The sequence below is a fragment of the Bombus flavifrons genome, chromosome 2 (assembly GCF_040668555.2).
Source record: "Bombus flavifrons isolate JBK064 chromosome 2, iyBomFlav1_principal, whole genome shotgun sequence".
Lineage (NCBI taxonomy): Eukaryota > Metazoa > Arthropoda > Insecta > Hymenoptera > Apidae > Bombus > Bombus flavifrons.
In genome coordinates this window covers 11678080-11695619 of record NC_138443.1, presented here as the reverse complement: position 1 = coordinate 11695619, position 17540 = coordinate 11678080, and the positions used below count along the sequence as shown (strand labels likewise).

The window sequence follows — 17540 nt, the reverse complement described above, 5'->3', positions numbered from 1 at the left end:
GATTTTGAAGGATATTCGTACATTTTATGTCTCTGTTTCATGAATGGAAGTCTAAATTAGATCCATGACTACATTCCATTTCGATAGGAACAAGCGTTTATTGTGTTTGGACCGTAGTCCGAATCGTGTGTAATTCATATTATGTGGCTAGGAGCGAAGGCATCCAACATTTTGATTGTGGTTAAAGAGGCTTTGTTAATGGTCACATTTGTGTCAATATATTGTTAATAAATAGTCGCGATTATTAACACCACTTGTGCGACGATTTAAAATATCGAAATTTCAGAAATCCGTACAAGATTCTTTTTCTTGACATCGTCATCATTTGTATTAAGTTCTTTCCATGTTGTACGTAACCGTGCTATCTTTAACGGTTAAGAGAAATTTATGGAAACTGTAACTAACTGAATTTAAAAATAAAGCGATATATAAGTATAACCGTTAACTAGTAAAATACGAGAGTATAAGTAAAGTATAAAGTGGCAGTGAAATTAACTATATGCACGCGAAGTTATTTGTAACTAAACGTCAAATATAATTTGATTTTCGAAGGTTCGCTTTTGTGTTGCGAAATGAGGTGAAAAACTTCACTGGTGACGTTATTATCTCGCTCCGTATAGAACATTCAAACCATATAGTAGCAAATTCAATCTTAAATTTCACTAAAAATATTCCACCGTGAAAGCGGTTTCCATTTTCAGTCAGATTTTAATTTAAATTTTATATTATTTCGCGAAGTTAATAAAATATTCCTACACAATTGAGAGAAAAATAGGATAATTTAGGAATATACATTGATAGGAAAAACAGCATTCTGTTGGTAGCAAGTAAAATTGTAAAATCGTCAAATCACAAAATGTAAAAATTTAAAATAAACGATTAAAAATTAAGAATGTTTAAATGGTATATTATCTCGCTCTTCTAACTTCTACTATTCTACTACTTCTGGTTAGCATAAGTTTGAATTACGTCAGTAGTAATGAAGTTTCATGCGCAATAAGTGAGCGGGAAACACAATATTCGACTATTGATAGAATGACTGGATATTCCATCTTTTGGTAATAATAGAAATGACGTCCTTTTAATTTTTTCTCGCTATTCTACGGCGTGAAAAAATTGAGACAATTTAAAAGAATTATCTTTTCGCATATATCTTTTCTCACTATTGTTTTTTTCGAGTTACAAATTTAAAAATAAATCCGTCGAACCCAGTTTCATCATTGATAGATCAAAATACCAAAAATTGGTTCTTGCAATAAATATATTTCGCGATATTCTTCCTTCTATTTTTTAATTCTGAATTACACCTATAATTCTGATAGTCTTAATGACTCTAGTTTAAATATTTTCGTGAATCACTGTACAACTTCTACAACTGTCTCGCAGATAAATTTGTTCAAGTAGCTCTTATTGTTTAATTATTCCCAAGTGGCGTATTTATACGCAGATAGTAACGCATTAAAAATATTCTTATCCTTGAGCCAACGTGGCCGGAAGCGCCCAATAAGAAATTTTCGCGACATTACGCGTCGTCGACGACTTTATCGACTACGCAGAAACGCGTCGCATTTCGGAGGTGAAGGTCGTACCAACCTTGCTCTGAATGCGTGTGTACACCATTTGATGGGCAAATTTGCATAAGTAACTGATAAAGTGGTAGCGGTTTCGAGTTTCTCCGTACCAGGGATTATCCGTTTACTTTTCCTATACGTGACGCAATGAAATTGGCTAATTAGTCCGCCGACCTTTTCGCCTCTTTTTCTCCACATTTTCTGGTTCTTTCTATGCTGCTGTTCTGATTATCGAACCGGGAGTCAGAGGCACCGATGACGTGTTTTCCAAGCGTCCCAAGGTGTCGGAACGAAACGCGTTTTCGTTGGCTGCTAGATATCTGAAGAAGTTTGCCGAGATTAGATTAGATTCTTTGGCTACCTCGAAGATAATTCGGTTTTCTCTTTGTAGAGTTGTAATCTTGTGCATATTGTCTGTGCACTTGCTACGGCTTTATTGTTTCTCTTTAGAAGGAAGTTTTATTTGAGTTCTGTTTTTGTAGAAAGTAACTTGCGTCTCGTAAGTTTAGTTTAGAGAAGGGAAATGGAAATGCAAGAGTGAAAAAGGTGTCAAAGCATATAGCTTAATTAAAAATCGCAGATAGAAATGGCGATGCTGATCTCGATGTAAAATAACACGTATTTCTAAAGATTAGATTGTAAATGTAAGGAAGAAAACTGTATTTGCGCAGAAAGATATTAAGAAATATTTAATTTAATTCGAAATTGTCAAATTAGCAATAATTTCATTTTTTATTATTACTGTAGCAATAGGTATATCGTAGAATATCGTTCCACGATAAAATTTATTCCCAAAAATTGAAACCGGTAGGTTCATCGATCAATTGAAATATGTATACGTACATAAATGCAACGACTACAGCTGCGCAATATCTTTCGTGATATAATATATCAGTATGTCGTTATGACATACTAATGATACAATTATTGTTAACGAACTGCTAGACGTAGAGATATAATGATAGCATTAGAATCGATAGTTGCTCTTTTACTATACTAACTTTTTTATGGTACGTTACATATTTATGTTATTAATGTAGACAACACGTTGCGGGTATATTGTAGTATTCTCGTATTAGTAATAGCGTATTATTACTTGTATGTCACCAGTGTTACGTACTAGTTAGCATCATTAAACTCTAATAGACATTTTTATTTTGAAACATCTGTATTCATACCTGTATCCCATCACACTGGTATAGGTATCTTCTGCATAATTAACTTCCGCGATATCTATTTTGGAATTTTATAAATACGTTTACGAGTAAAAATACTGTTTATTGACGTCAGTATATTTTACCCGCGCTACTTTCCAACGTCATGGTAAATAACATTTTCTTTTAACCCTTTTATGCCAGTAAAAAAATCTAAAATTGAGCGCTTAGAAACTTCTACATGTTGTGTAAAATGTATAATGCAGTTACGCTCGTATACCTCTACGGTAGAACAGATATTGAACAATGTTACACATTCGTGTCACTATATCGGTAGAATTACTACACACGTTATACTAAATCCTACACGTTAAACATACATGACCCATTGTACACCATAGTGTTTAACACACGATGATGTGCTTTATTCTAAAAGCTAACTGCACAATACGGTAATTTATGCCAATTGTGCTTGGTAAGTCACTCATTAACCTCGTATCACCGTTTGAGTAATCTGGAATAATGGAAAATAAATTGCTAGCGTATTGAAAATTTTAATGTACGGTTAGAAAATGCAACATTTATCGAACGTTGTAAAGTAAAGAGTAAACTTTCTATCGGAATGATCTCTATCGACGTTTATTCAGCTTGGCATTCTATTCTCGCGCAATCGTTAGACGAATAAACCTATTTCGATCATTTTATCCGGACCATCGACACCTCCTTTCTTCGTTCCAATTTCGTATCTTTGGAAAAGCATCGTCCATCCAGTTCACACGTATAACACAGGTTGTCATCCATTGCACAGCGCTCGCTTATGCTACCAAGTCGTGCGCCGTTGAATCGGCTTTTGTTACGTCCACGCACAATTAATCATGCGGACAATGCACGTCGAGCGGAGCCGCGGCGATAGAAATGGAGGTAGACGGGGGCTTTTTAGCAATTGATAATTAATGTAAGCGAGAAACACGTTCCTTCGATCTACCCACGCGTATTCGCGTGATAATATCTTTCAACGTGTTCTCGCGTGTAACGCGGCCAATTCTTTTGGTTTCTAGTAGAGCAAAGGCTTGTTTTTTCATATTCTACCAATCGAATTTATTCGCAAAAGACAGAAGACTTTTTAAAAGTCCAAAAGATTCGATAGTTTAATATTTGAAAGAATAGAAATTTTAAATGACCAAAAACAATTGAAATTTTTGTAAAAAGTAGGTATGTACCTACTTCTTCTTTTGATCGAAATAGTGCTGTTAACAAAGTTACGAACATTTTATCGTACTCTATGAACTTAACCTACATATATCTATATAATAGAACCCATATTCTATAAAATCGATAGCCGTATTATATGAACCTCTCAGAAGCCAAATTGATCAACTCTACTTTTTATCAAGTTATCAATTTCACATTATCTATGTAGGTACGTAATTAGTATTCAACATATGAAGGAAAAAATCTTATAATATAGATGGATGTTCTTTATATTGTAGCGCAATTAGTTCTCATTTAGAAGACGTCATTATTTCTCCAATTTACAATATTACGAAAATCGATCTATGAACCATCGTTCGTTTTTATTTCTCTGTGCCGTGTTCAATACAGCTGATTTTGCAGCCGATATCTATCGGTGAAACGTGTTTCTCGTCGTGTCTCACGATCGTAATTCTTCCTGAATGGGATATTGTTCCTGGATGGAAGTGCAGTCTCGGTGACCGGTCGAACGTGCATTTTAATCAATTTTTCGAAAGGTACCCGTCGAGTTTTATGTTTAGCCGCGATATCGTGAGTTGAAATCTTGAAGTTATTGCGTTACAGTACATGAAAGTTCGCTGTATTTGTAAACTGCCAGGTGATTCTGTGTAGCGACTTGTTTTTGGGACAAGTTTGATTTAACCCCTGTACATTTGGGAACGTGATATTTCCCAGCGCGATGTCATTCGTGCAACGCTTTGGTCGTGATATCTCGCCTCTCTATTTTTCAGTATTTATTATTACATTGTTGTAAGTGTTATAACTATACATTGCACATGTCGTTTAAAAAAAGAAAAAGAAAAAAAGAAAAAGGATGGAAAAGTTTGCTTTTGGAAGAAGAATGTTTGATGTTTAATATTGCGCTCGCTCATTCGCACGAGATGAATGAGATGTCTCGCGAACTGATTTTTCTTTCGAACCTTTGGATGAGATGTCTCACGGTTGAATGAAATAACAGGCGTGATGTCTCGTACGAATGACACAACGCGCAATGTCACGTCTACAAACGCGAAATGATCGAGTCTGTTGTGAAATTTGGTTTTTAGCTCGAAGAAAAATATCGTTAGAAATAGGATTTTTGTTTGTTAAAAATTTTCGTTGATATAGTATCTTGGAAAGAATTTATTACTTGAAAATCTGGAACAACAAATAGAATTCTTTCTCTCTTTTTTGATAATTGTGTTACTCTTACTCGTACTTTTTTCCCTATTCTAGTGTTCTGTGTTTTTATTTTCATTGTTGAACACATTCTTACCATTGAAATGGTAATCTTGTTTGCCTTTCTGCGACAAGAAGAATCTATTTTAGAACTGTCGCCGTGATGTCCGACCTTGTTTAAATGTTTTCATTTTTTAAGGATAATATATGTACAGTTAAAATCAAACGTCGAATCAGTTTTCCTTACAAATGTTGAATTTTGAGAGAAGGATTATTAAAAATATAGACAGAAAGTACAGCCGTATTTATCGTAGAATATACAGTAAAATCAGTACCACCAGTTGGGTATCGTTGTTCAAATAAAGGTCATGAACATTTCAGTGTTCGTTAAATACAATGTAACAGATAGTTCTTAAGCTACGCTATTGGTATACGGAATTCGTATTGCCAGTTTATATCTAGACAAATTGCATAGAAATAAACAGGCATTGTTTGCTCAGAAGCTTATTGTTATAACTAAAAATGCAATTGAAATTCTTCACATGTTTGTACATTTCTGCCTGACCAGAGATTTTATTCGTTAAATCTCTTGTTTACTATAACTTTTTCGGAATTTAGTATGGTTAGATTTTATAATGGCTTCAAATTAGCCGATTTAGAGTAAGAATAACAAGTTTTACAACACATTAAGTATGTCATATTAAAGTTCACTCTTTTAAACATTAAATAACACGAAAAGCATTTTTTTCCTGTAGTCTTCAGTCATAATTGATCGATCGTTATTTCTTAGTCTTTCTCTCTCTAGTTGATACATAGCATTTAATATGTATTATCCCGATAATTAAATGCCATGAATTTTCGATCCAATACTTTCTAAAGAGCATCGTATTTTCTTAGCGCGGCCCCTCTAACTTTGCAAAACTATACACTTGAAATCTCCCTCATTTTGTAACCAGTGAAAATTTTTCTTCATCCACCTTCTCGAAGCGGAAGAAAACTACTCGTTCGAAAGTTGGTCAGTTTCGAAACTAATTTTCAAAGTGCGATTCGTTACATCTGTCGGCCTGACGACTTTACTCTTCCGGCTCACCTGATATCGGAGAATTCCTTATTGCTCTCGGCGTCTTCGTGACAAAACCAGTCAACGAATTCTTGTCGATCTCGTCGGGCCCTATAAATAACGTCCACTGTCTCCTTCGTAGAGTTCGATCGCCGCTAATTGATTGGACAAACGTGTGATTCCGTAATTTCCATATAAATGGGAATGCAGATTCGGCGTGTTGCAAGATCGACCAGCGGAATTCATGGCCTATTGTCATCGTTCGTTTCTATTCGGCAGGCGTGCTCATCGATCGTCTGGCCGAGCGCTACTGTGAATCGATTGTTTGTCATATTGCTTGGCCACGAAATTTTTAAATTCACGCGACGGTCACGTGAAAAAATACCAAGTTGGAATTTTGCGCGGTTGTTCGGAAACTTTCGAGGTTCGACGAGAGCGTTAGTTAATCGGGAACGCTGTTTTTCTTTCCATATTTTTGCTTGGAAAATATTTACAAAAAGCTCGGGATTCTAGAGAATTTCTACTGTGTTCGTTGTTAGAGATCTTGTTCAGAAAATTTTTTTGGATAAAACGATACAATGAAAATTAGGTCTGGAGAAATACAAAGCTTTTTTGTGTCTTAGCGGTGTTTCACGAGATGTCGGATCGTATAAGCGTGACTTTGATAAAACTTCGTTAACTGAAAGTACTTAGAAAATTTAATATACATGTTATTAATAATTGATGTGATTTCTAGTGACTAAATTTCTGCGGGCTTTTATCCTGTTAACCTTTATATTCGTATCTTGACACTGTCATGTCTGACTTGCAGATTTGAATATGCCACGGTCTCGAACATTTTATTTGAATGTGTTAGTCAGTGCTTTATATTTATTTTCTCCAGTCGTAAAAGTTAGTCGTTCGGAGATATCTTATCGCACAAGCATATCTTACACGACTAATATTGTTCGAAAATGTATCGGTAAATTATTGATAATTCCAATGGTCGAATCTATAGAACAAACGGATGCTTCCTAGAAAATGTTCTTTTCTCAATAATATCGTTGTCGAAGATCCGATATCTCTAAATTGAAATTTCACGTTAGATAAAAACTCACTTATCACGATTCAGTCGAATAGGATGAACGAAAATAACAAAAAAGACGGTATTGATTTGAAAGCCCGAATTGGCGCCAGTCAAGGATTTGTCAGTGGTTTAAACTGTCGCTCACGGTATTGACACGTTTTGGCGCGTAATTAGTCAGCGCAATTTCCGTAACTCGAACGACTATCGCGTTGACTGTCATTCGGATCGGCGGAACAATTTTATGGCCGCAACGAGAACAGCAGAGTGGCCAGTAATTAATTCGGCGATCGGATTCGTATTATTTGCTGTTCGTGGCGAAACGAATGGCATTGGTACACGATGGAACGCTGACGAGATCGTTTCGAATGGACGAGGTATTCGGTCAGCGTTCAAGATAATTGTTGCAGGTTGGCAAGACTGATAGCTTGAAGATTGCGTTCTCTTCCGTAATTGTCGTGGTAATTGGTGGAAAAGCGAACGGTGTAATCTGTCTTATCGTTGATTGGACAAATTATTTCACGAAATGCACGGTTTTGAAAGAGCTCAGCCCCTCTGCTTGGCGCATTTCAGAGCAAAGATTTCTTGCTTGTTAGATCGATTTTTAGTATTGTAAATGAAAGTGTCCTAAATATCCATAATATGTCCCTCCTAATCACTGTGTAATCTACCAAATCGATCGTTAATTTCACTAAAAAAATTATAATCACTTTATCCAAATATAAAATATTCAACCACTCGACGACAAGTTCCAACATTTCCGCTTGAAATCAAAGCTACTAATTAAGATCTAACGAGAGATCGCTCTACATTCCACTGTCAGCCTTGCAACTAATTGGTGATATAAAATTGTCGAGGAAGCTTAGCAGTACGAGTAATCCTCGTAATTGGTTGCAACAGATCGATTTTCATCCGCGCGAACACTGATTTAAAAAAAAAAGGAAAGAAAAGGAGGAAGGAAAAAAGGAAGGTAAAGTAAGTCATCGAGTAACATTTTTTTTTTTAGCTAAATTTACTCCTATATTTATAGGTTTCGTACACGTGGGGGTGTGTACGAGCGTGTTTTTCGCGCACAACACCGCTTCCGATAAGCTGTCAGTCCTTGTGTATTTGATCATCAGGTTTCGGATTCGGCGTTCGTTTCGAAGCATCGAACGCGTGCGTGCCAGTAGGAGTGTTAGGAAAATATTTGCGAATTGTAACACGTGTCGCGAGTCGGGGAAAAAGTAACCAGGTAAATAGAAGTGGAGGCGCGGAACGCTTGTCGATTCGGGTTACCATTTACGTTTTATTTTACTCGCGCGATCATTTTTTATCCTTTCTTCTTCCCGTCTCTTTCAATTCTTTTTTATCTCGATCAGAGTAAAGTAGCGAGACTAGATTAGTATACAGAATGGTTTTCAATTTTTCTTACACGGGACGTCTTCATCAGAATAGAACACCGGTAGCTTTAAAAAAGAAGTAGGCAAAAATTTCATTACCCGTGCAATAAAGTTTGAAATTGACGAGAATTTGTATATTAGAAATACTTGGAAATTCGATTTCGACGCGTGGTTGTATTCGAGCGATCGTTAGCACCATGTCGCATAATAAACGATGATTAATTACCGGGCACGTTGTAATAACAATCGTATACCTTAATTCCACCTACTACTAATTAGTCCTCATTGTAATAGCAGCGTGCTTTCATTGTTTGTAACGCAGCGATTCGAATTAAACGGAGGCTGACTGCGGGAATCTTGTTACGTTATACACGTGAAAGTAATTAATATGTGACTGGCTGAAAGACCAAATGAATCGAATACTCTAAAACTAAAGTTCATTTCATTGATATCAGAAAAACGATGAATCGCGGCTTGTCGTCCGCTTGGCTTCTATTTCAGAACGATTTCCGTTAATAGACAATGGGAAATATTTCTAGATTAGGATCTCCAATACACGCAAATGTAATTCACGTTCTAACGAATTCAATCATCACGGTTACTTAGGATCAGTTAATGGTATAAATAAAGAGAAAACGGTAAAATAAGCACTTGAAATTTCGATTCATTTCTTGCAATTCAACCTAGTTAGCTTCGTATTGAATCAAGATGATGTAATTTATATATTATATAAGCAAGAGTAGGTAAAAAACGTAGATAAAATTTCCTTCTTCAACGCTTCGTTTTCGAGAAAATTGTGTTTGAAATATTTGTCGACGACACTTCGTCGATAGTCAAACATAAAGTTACTTAAGTGCATGTGTACCCAGCAAATCTTCAACCTCGATTTTCTCGAAAAAGCGAGATGTCCAGCCGAAAGCTTTACTCTTTCTTCTCTACATATTTTTGAGTGTAAAAGAACCTGCTGACTTTTCGGATAATCATCCATCCTGAAACACTCTGTATTCATTGCTAATAGCTAATAACTGCAAACAAATTACAATTCTATCGAACCTTACATTTCTTTCTTTGTGGTTGTACAATCTCTGTTTTCTTTTTCAATTAGAAAATTATTATCCTCGACTCGTGACGCGAGCGTACCGGCGAGACAAGCGAAACGCGGGACGTTTCGTATTTGGTTGAATGTCTGCGACAGCGATGACATAACTGTGTCTTAACTCGATAAATTGGTTGTGGTTGTACAGTAATAGGTTAGAGGAGATTCGCCGATGTTCACTGGTAGAGCATTGATTACACACGCGCACGTACAGCCGGTCGCGTTATCAAATCATATTCGAAGCAATTTAGAGGTCAGCTAGCTTATCAAGATAATATCGCGGCTAGAAACCGCGGACAGGATCTGAACGGAAATATACTCTGCTCGCGAATACTCGGGATGGGAACTATGACACACTGTTTGATAAAGTTTGCGATTTTCCGATGAACGCAAATGGAAATACGATGAAATAAGATGAAACAAGGAAGATCGTGTTTGGCGATAATTAGGAACAATGGCTACAAAAACAATTCTACGCTACTATATTTATTATGGCATTTACATGTTACTTAATTAGGGCCAAGTAAATTTCAATTTAAATTTTGTATCGTATAGTGCTACTTTCATAGGTTACTTAAATTTGACATTATGAAAATGAAATGTATAGAGTCAGAGAAGAAAATGCATCATTGCAATAAATAAGGATACGTGGCAATAATTTTTCTAGCTATTTGAAAATGAAAGGTAAGGTGAAAATCTTTTTGTGCTAGATTTTTCATCGATACAATTTATTTGACAGTAACTACGTTAAGTTCAATTATGTCGGAGTAATTTTATTAAAGCAATAAAGATTCTGTGCTTGTTACTACCTTCCATGCGAAATTAATCTACTTGAGTTATTCATAATCGATAATCGACTAAAGAATAGCTTTCGTATGAGTATTTCTTTCTCAATCTACGGAATTCTCAATGAGTTTACCGAACAACTTAAACTTAACTTCTTTGTATAAACAGAAGACAGACACGCAATAATTAATCAGTGGTTAGAAACTTGGTTGAAACGAGAAACACGTTTTTAGACGTGCCTGATTACATCGTATAGAGACATGATGAATACGCTCCGTAGTTCTCGCTTCTTAAATCTCGATCCATCATTATTCCTTATTGTTACTCGACTCGTCATTATCCTGTATTTATTAAAACCTTTTTACACCGACTTTATTGAAATGTCTACTTTCCTGCGCCCGATACGAGCATCGTTTCTGAAGAAAAGCGATATAACAATACGTTAAACTTATCGAAATCCTCATTGAAACGCTATTACATATCTACCTTTATACCTTATTACAATTTCAAACAGAACTTGGCGAACAAAAGCACGGCGATAATAAGCTCCGTTATTGATCGACTAGAATGAATTCTTTTTCGCTTTCCGGTTTTTATGTTTCACTCACCGTGGGGTTTCTGATTTTATTTTATTTTTTCTCATTTTTCCACTTTTAATGGAGCTGGCGCTCGCGAAGCGTAGCCTGGCGTTCTCGTATCTTGCGAAGGAAAAAATTGCCACGATAAGCGAATTTGCTATCGATACGACATGCTTAATCGCGTTAATCTCCTTGTGCAAATAGTACGGTATCTCTTAATTTGTTGCATAGTTAGCTCGCGTTCGAGCCTGATCTCATTAGGCCGTGAATTTTGTCGTACAAGGTTATTCATAGTCACACGCGCGTTTGTGCATCATTCGATTTCTTACGTTTTCGTTTTGCTTCTTTTAGTAGAAAAATCCTTGGGAAAAGTGAGAATATCCATGGAGAATTCTGACGGGAAGCTTCGCTATATCGTGGGATCACATACTAACGGAGAATATTCGATATTCTCGCGAAAAATGCTAGTTGAAAGCCAGGAACTTTTTACTGTAAATTATCGCGAAAGTTTCAAAGAACTCCCTGAGGTCTGAGGAAGATACGTCACTGTTGTTTGAAGACATAGGAAAATTGTTGCGACGTAGAAAAGTGCGGAACGATGTAAATAGTTACTTATCGTCAGTGTGATACGATCTAACTGACGATAGTGAGTGAGCGGATTGTAATGCAAGCCGTAGAAAAATCCAGTAATTTTATATTACGCGATTGCCTCCATCTTGTAATTAATGAATGTAAGGATGTATATATCTGATAAAATAGTGGTAACGAGAAGATGGTGTGAATATTTACAAGGAAAACTGAGAGTCCAGCCGTTTCACTCATATTGAACTTGATGTTTTAGAATCGTCCTGAATATACTTCATACAAAACTAAAAATAGGTAGATCGTCAAATTTTGTAGCAAAGCTACGATAATCGATACTGTTTATTCATTTAGAAAGAACAAAGAAGAGAAGAAAATTAAGGAAATGAATATTTCTCTATGGATTTCAATGATCGAAATGACTGGGTGGAATTGTAAATGGTGACAGGTACGCGGATCAAGTCCGTGGCCGCGAAATTCTTTTTCCAGTTGGCTCGCTGGAGAAGCACCTTGAGTAATAGCGCTATAACGATCGAAATTTTTGGCAACAGTCCACGTGTACTCGGTCCGCGCCCGGGGAATTTTTCTGTCGCTTAAGGGCAACGACTCGGGAGACAAATTTTTCCACCGCATTTTACACCGGTACCAGGATGCACGCTAGAAATACCACTCGAATCCCCGGGAATCGGCTTTATTCCAGCCCCCGAGACTCTCTCCTAGATGAAATTACCTGTTTATATTCGACTGTTCCGCGCGACTTATTGGGGAGTTGTTCGAGGGGCGATGCGCGTTACGCTTTTATTACGAGCACAGAGGTCGATATCGGTGCATCGATAAAAGTAGCTGGCTTTGATCCAACTCAGTGTATACCGCGTGAATGTTTTCTTTTTCCTTTGATAAAATAGCGCAGGAACCTCGCCCTTTGAGATTCCGTCGATTGAAGATTCTTTCCTCTTTTCTTTCTCTTGCTTTTTGGTCGACTTTGTGTAAGTTAGGTGTTGGGGAAGAATTATGTGATCGAGGAAAAGTATAAATGAACCAATAAATGAACTAGCTAGCTATTAAAATTATGTTCGGTTGGTTGCATCTAGTTTAATCTTTTGGATTAATGATTATAATTACACGTTAGCACGTTTCGAATAGAGGTAGTAATGGATCGAATTAGAAGAGGATTGAGATGTTCTATCGGATAACGTCGTTGGAATTTGTGGAACGAGTTATTCGTTTGTAACACCTCTAAGAGGAAAGAGAAGGAAACAAGGGAAGTTTTATGAGAGATACAGTTGGATAGATTGATGTAATGGTAGTAGACGTAGAACAGGTATTTTAGGTGGAAATTTCCAAGTGTTGAAAAGTTCTTGCACGCTTCTACGCTCGCTAAATGCCGAAAGTGGCAGACTCGACTTTTAAACCACCTGAGACCAGTTCAAAAAGTAATTCCGCTTTCGATACCTTCTGCTTTCAATTTAACCGCATCCTCCTTCACAGAAATAAACGTTAATTCATTATGTCTTATACAAACCTAAAAATCTTACTATATATTTTCTATTCTAATTCTTAATTGAATCCACTAGAACGCTTTCTACGCATCTAAACGAAAAATATTCCCAGTGAGTAATTTCACTGCATGCTCCGATACGTCAACCTGCATCGAGCGAATGTATGAGTCAGCGCGGTTTGTAAGCGCCGCATGTCTAAAATCGATAAGCGCATCGCGGTCGTTAAATTTGATTAAAACTATCGTCGACGTTTATTCCTCGTCGAAACAGTGTTCGCTTGAGAAATTCGCTCGTCGAATTATCGAAGCAACGGCACAAATTCTCGCCTGTTCCTGTCCCTGTTCTCGGTCTGCCCGCCAAACATTCGTTCCTGGTCGCGTAGATTTTTCTGTCCGGCTGTGCTTTCGGTACACGTTAGAAAAACTCGTTAACTCGAGCAGCATAGACGGAGGAGCAAGAGAGAGAGAGAGAGAGAGAGAGAGAGAGAGAGAGAGAGAAAGAGATGAAGAGAAGAGAAGGGTTCGTCGTATTAGCGAGAGCTGCAGTGGCTCGGTCAATAGGAGCCGACTCCACTTGTACTGGACTTGTGCTGATGCAGCTTCTCCCCGTCTACATTTTCGTCGCGCATCTTGCGTCGAAAATTCGCCAGCATATGATACGATTTTGTCAAACGTAGAGCCATTACGTCGTCGATTATAGACATTTAAGTTTGTTAATGAGACACGAAATTCGTTTGTATGAAGCTCGTTGCTAGGCAAGATTCGATGCAGACGAGGGACGCAACGTTGTTGAAATCATAGGATTTGTATCTTCGCGGTGATATCACAGCGCTTTATATCAAGTGTTTTATTTTTAGCGATATAATGCAGACGAGTTTACGGCCCCATTATAAGAAGGCCCTGTGTCGACCAAGAATGTAACGTCGCGTCGCGTCATTGCAATTTATATTTCTGAAATTTTATGACGCGGCGCACTGGAATATGGGGAGATCGTAGGCTTCATATCACCGTGGTGATATCACGGCATTTGCATCAGACCTTATACTTCTATACAACGATGTAATATACATCAGCGTACGACATTATTATCCAAAATATAAGGCCCACTGTAGAACAACGATGCGACCACGCTGCGATTTGGCACCGGTATCCCTTTCTGAGTCGACTATTTTGTATTTCTGAAGTTTTACGATGCAGTACACGCGAATACATTTTGATTAAATGCATCGAATTAACGATAAGATAATAATTAGAAGCAGCAGCTTTTCTCAAGTAACAAAATAGCTCTATCAGGTTGGACAATTATTATTGCACATTGTTTTTTAAAAACCAATTCAATTGTGCCGCAATATTCTGTTGTGCGTAATTATGATGGTCGCAAGTAATAAAATTGTTGCAGTGCGATTTATCTAATGAAAATACATCGCGTAAAGAATAATTAAGTATCCGGCTACTTTCCAACGCCGTTGTACGAAAGATAACAATTTACGTCGCTAATGCAAAGTGACAATGACGTCACAGCGCTATTCTGAATCAGGTTTTGTATCTCTAAAAGTGGGATCGTACACTCGTACATTGTTAGAAATATATAAACGACATTGTTCCGATTTCCCTGTGACGTTATGCAGTTCGGAAGCTTTATACTTCTAACGATGCAGTGCACACGGACGTGTGATTCCGTTATTGGAGATATAAAGCGATGGAATCGTTGCGCGATGGCGATGGCGTGAAATTACAACGACGCAACATTGCGTAGCTTGGTTGTACCGGGTCTAATACACAGCTGAAGGGTTTCTATATATGTATATAGATGTTGGAGGTGTCTGCGTTTTTAGCACGCGGATTTGTCTGGAACTTTTAAAACGCGGTCACACGACCGTTGAAATGATGGATGCCTCTATGGACATCGTAACGTTGTAACACGTACGAACAGCTACTAGAACGATGTTCGTCAATTTTGACGTCTGTGCAATGCGACGATGGACAACGCTACGACGTCGACCTAGCAGCATCAGAGTTTCATGTATTCATCTGGCCACATGTACGATCAGTTGTGGTTTGGTCTCGGTGAAATAATTTTTACACGTTCCCGTTTTGAGTTGTCGACTAATTCATCAAACGATGACTAAGATTAATGTGACACATAGCTCTACGCGATAAGTTATGCAATAAATCTCCATGTAGGGAAGATTATCCTGATCCCATTTATATTCTTTAGCATTTGATCTTTAGGACTAGATTTGCTTTAGAACTGCATTTTCTATGTTTACGTATCTTCATCGGTGGGTGGTAATTTTTCAGGTAGCGAATGTGACAGTAATTGCTTAGGAAATACGGATTCTGATAGCGCAGAACTCTCGTGTAACGATCGTACAGGTACAGGTGGGAAATCTGTTGTTAAGGGTGGTTGGAGACTGCACGTTAGGTAGGCTATAGCGAATGTAATGACTGGCGAGGCCATCGAATGCTTTTAGAGCAGACGTTTAAGGCAAGTGTAACGAGGGTGTTCTCGAAAATATTTAGGTCTAAAGAGAGCAATAATTCTATTTAATATTTCACTGTAATCGCATTGTCTGCTCATGTTTGGTACACGTTACGTTAAAAGTAGGAAAATTTGTTACTAGTTTGATTCAAAATCGTTAGCTAATCGCGAAAGATATTAGTAGAATAATATACAAAGAGAATCTCAATATGTACTATGTTTTTTAAATTAATCTTAAGTTCTTGAATAATACCATTTCTCGTTTTCTTATCTTTATCATCCTCATCTTTGGCTATAATATATATAATCTGGGAATCTTCATTGTCTAAAGATAAATGCAATTTCCTACGATGCTGACCTACATTACACATACCTATGTTCAGTTGAATGAGCAAAGATTCAAGTAAAACAAGAGCTGCACCTTGTTCTGCAATCTTAAATAATTTATAGAGCAAGATTACCATTTTGATAGGCAAATATTTAATCCCAAAGCACTTTAAACCGACCGTTGAGCAAATGAAGTACGATCGTTACAAATAAAATTTTTTATAAAGGGTTACATTGTCTCACAAAGGTATTTGAACACTCACCATAGGAAACTTGCCTGTACAATTTCGAGATATATCGTATATCAACGTTATTGTATTCCGCTTATTTATAATATTCAATACATAATTCACAACAGTTTAAAAAAGAAAGAAAAATATATCGGCGCGTTGAACACCACAGCGCGCGAAAATAGACGACACAATTCTCTCTCGAAGCGTGCCATGAATACGACAAATAAACACGTAAAGAGCCGACGTATCACCGCGAATGATAAAGCAGCTTCAGCTGTACGCTTACCGCGGCCAGGGGCAAGTTTTGTTAACAGATAACGAGAGGCTTTCAAACGCCGCACACAGACAACAAGAGGTATGTACACAGGTAGCGACAGGCGTTATCTAATTTATTCCCGTCACTGCGTGTAATTTTCGGCGAAATTAAAATTCGCAACGTAGCCGCCTTTGTCGCGAAGAGTTTGCAACGCGATCGTCAAACATTTACCGCCTTTTGTCATGTGCGTCGTTGGGTAGCGACGGTATTACTAATGTAATGCTAAGTGAAAGAGGAAGACCGCGAAATTGAATTGCTGAGAATGATTGAAAAGGATTGGTTGTTTTGATTCGTCGTGGATAAAGTTTTGTTTCTCTAGCCTCTTTGTAATAATAGTTTACTAAGTAGCCATATTAGCGAATCGACAAACGACGAGTTGTAAGTAGACTGCGGAGTTTTATGTATGTAAATTTGTATTTTTATGAGTACGTCTAAAGAAGTGAAATTTAAATAGCGATGCATCTAGGTATTTTATTTGATAAACGTTCGCGATCTAGTTATGGAAAATCGAAAAAAATACACAGGTACTTTGTTACGTTAATGAGTATAGTCGTTGCAACACGATCGTTATAATGCCTGTTACACGACGTTAAGATATAGCGATTTTTAATCGTGATCAAAAAATTGCTGGCTCGGCGAGGTAAATGGCATGTACGTTTTATCTAGTTAAGCATGCTGTTTAAACTAATTAGAGGATCGATCAACTATTTAAATAGCTTTATCACTTGATAAGGTGCTTAAATGCTTTAAAAATTTCCGCTTACCGTATAAATTGAAAGAGATTAGTGTTATGTCATACCACACTGTGATATATAAAAATGCTATAAAAATTTTCCACAAAATTTCGTTTTGTTCTTTAACACCTTTCCGTTGAAATTTATAAATCTCTAGAAAATATATTTTTCAAATGCTTTCCAAAGTCCTCTAGGTATTAAACAATATCGCGATTTAAAAGAAATCCAAGATTAAAGCAGATTCTTTCGTGAAAATCGCGGACAAACGA

General features: G+C 37.0%; 1 protein-coding gene across 7 annotated transcripts in view; it reads left to right on the top strand.

Moving 5' to 3' along the window:
• rg (A kinase anchor protein rugose) overlaps window positions 1-17540 on the top strand; it is a 416363-nt gene that overhangs the window by 2551 nt on the left and 396272 nt on the right. The gene's annotated exons all lie outside the window — the stretch shown is intronic.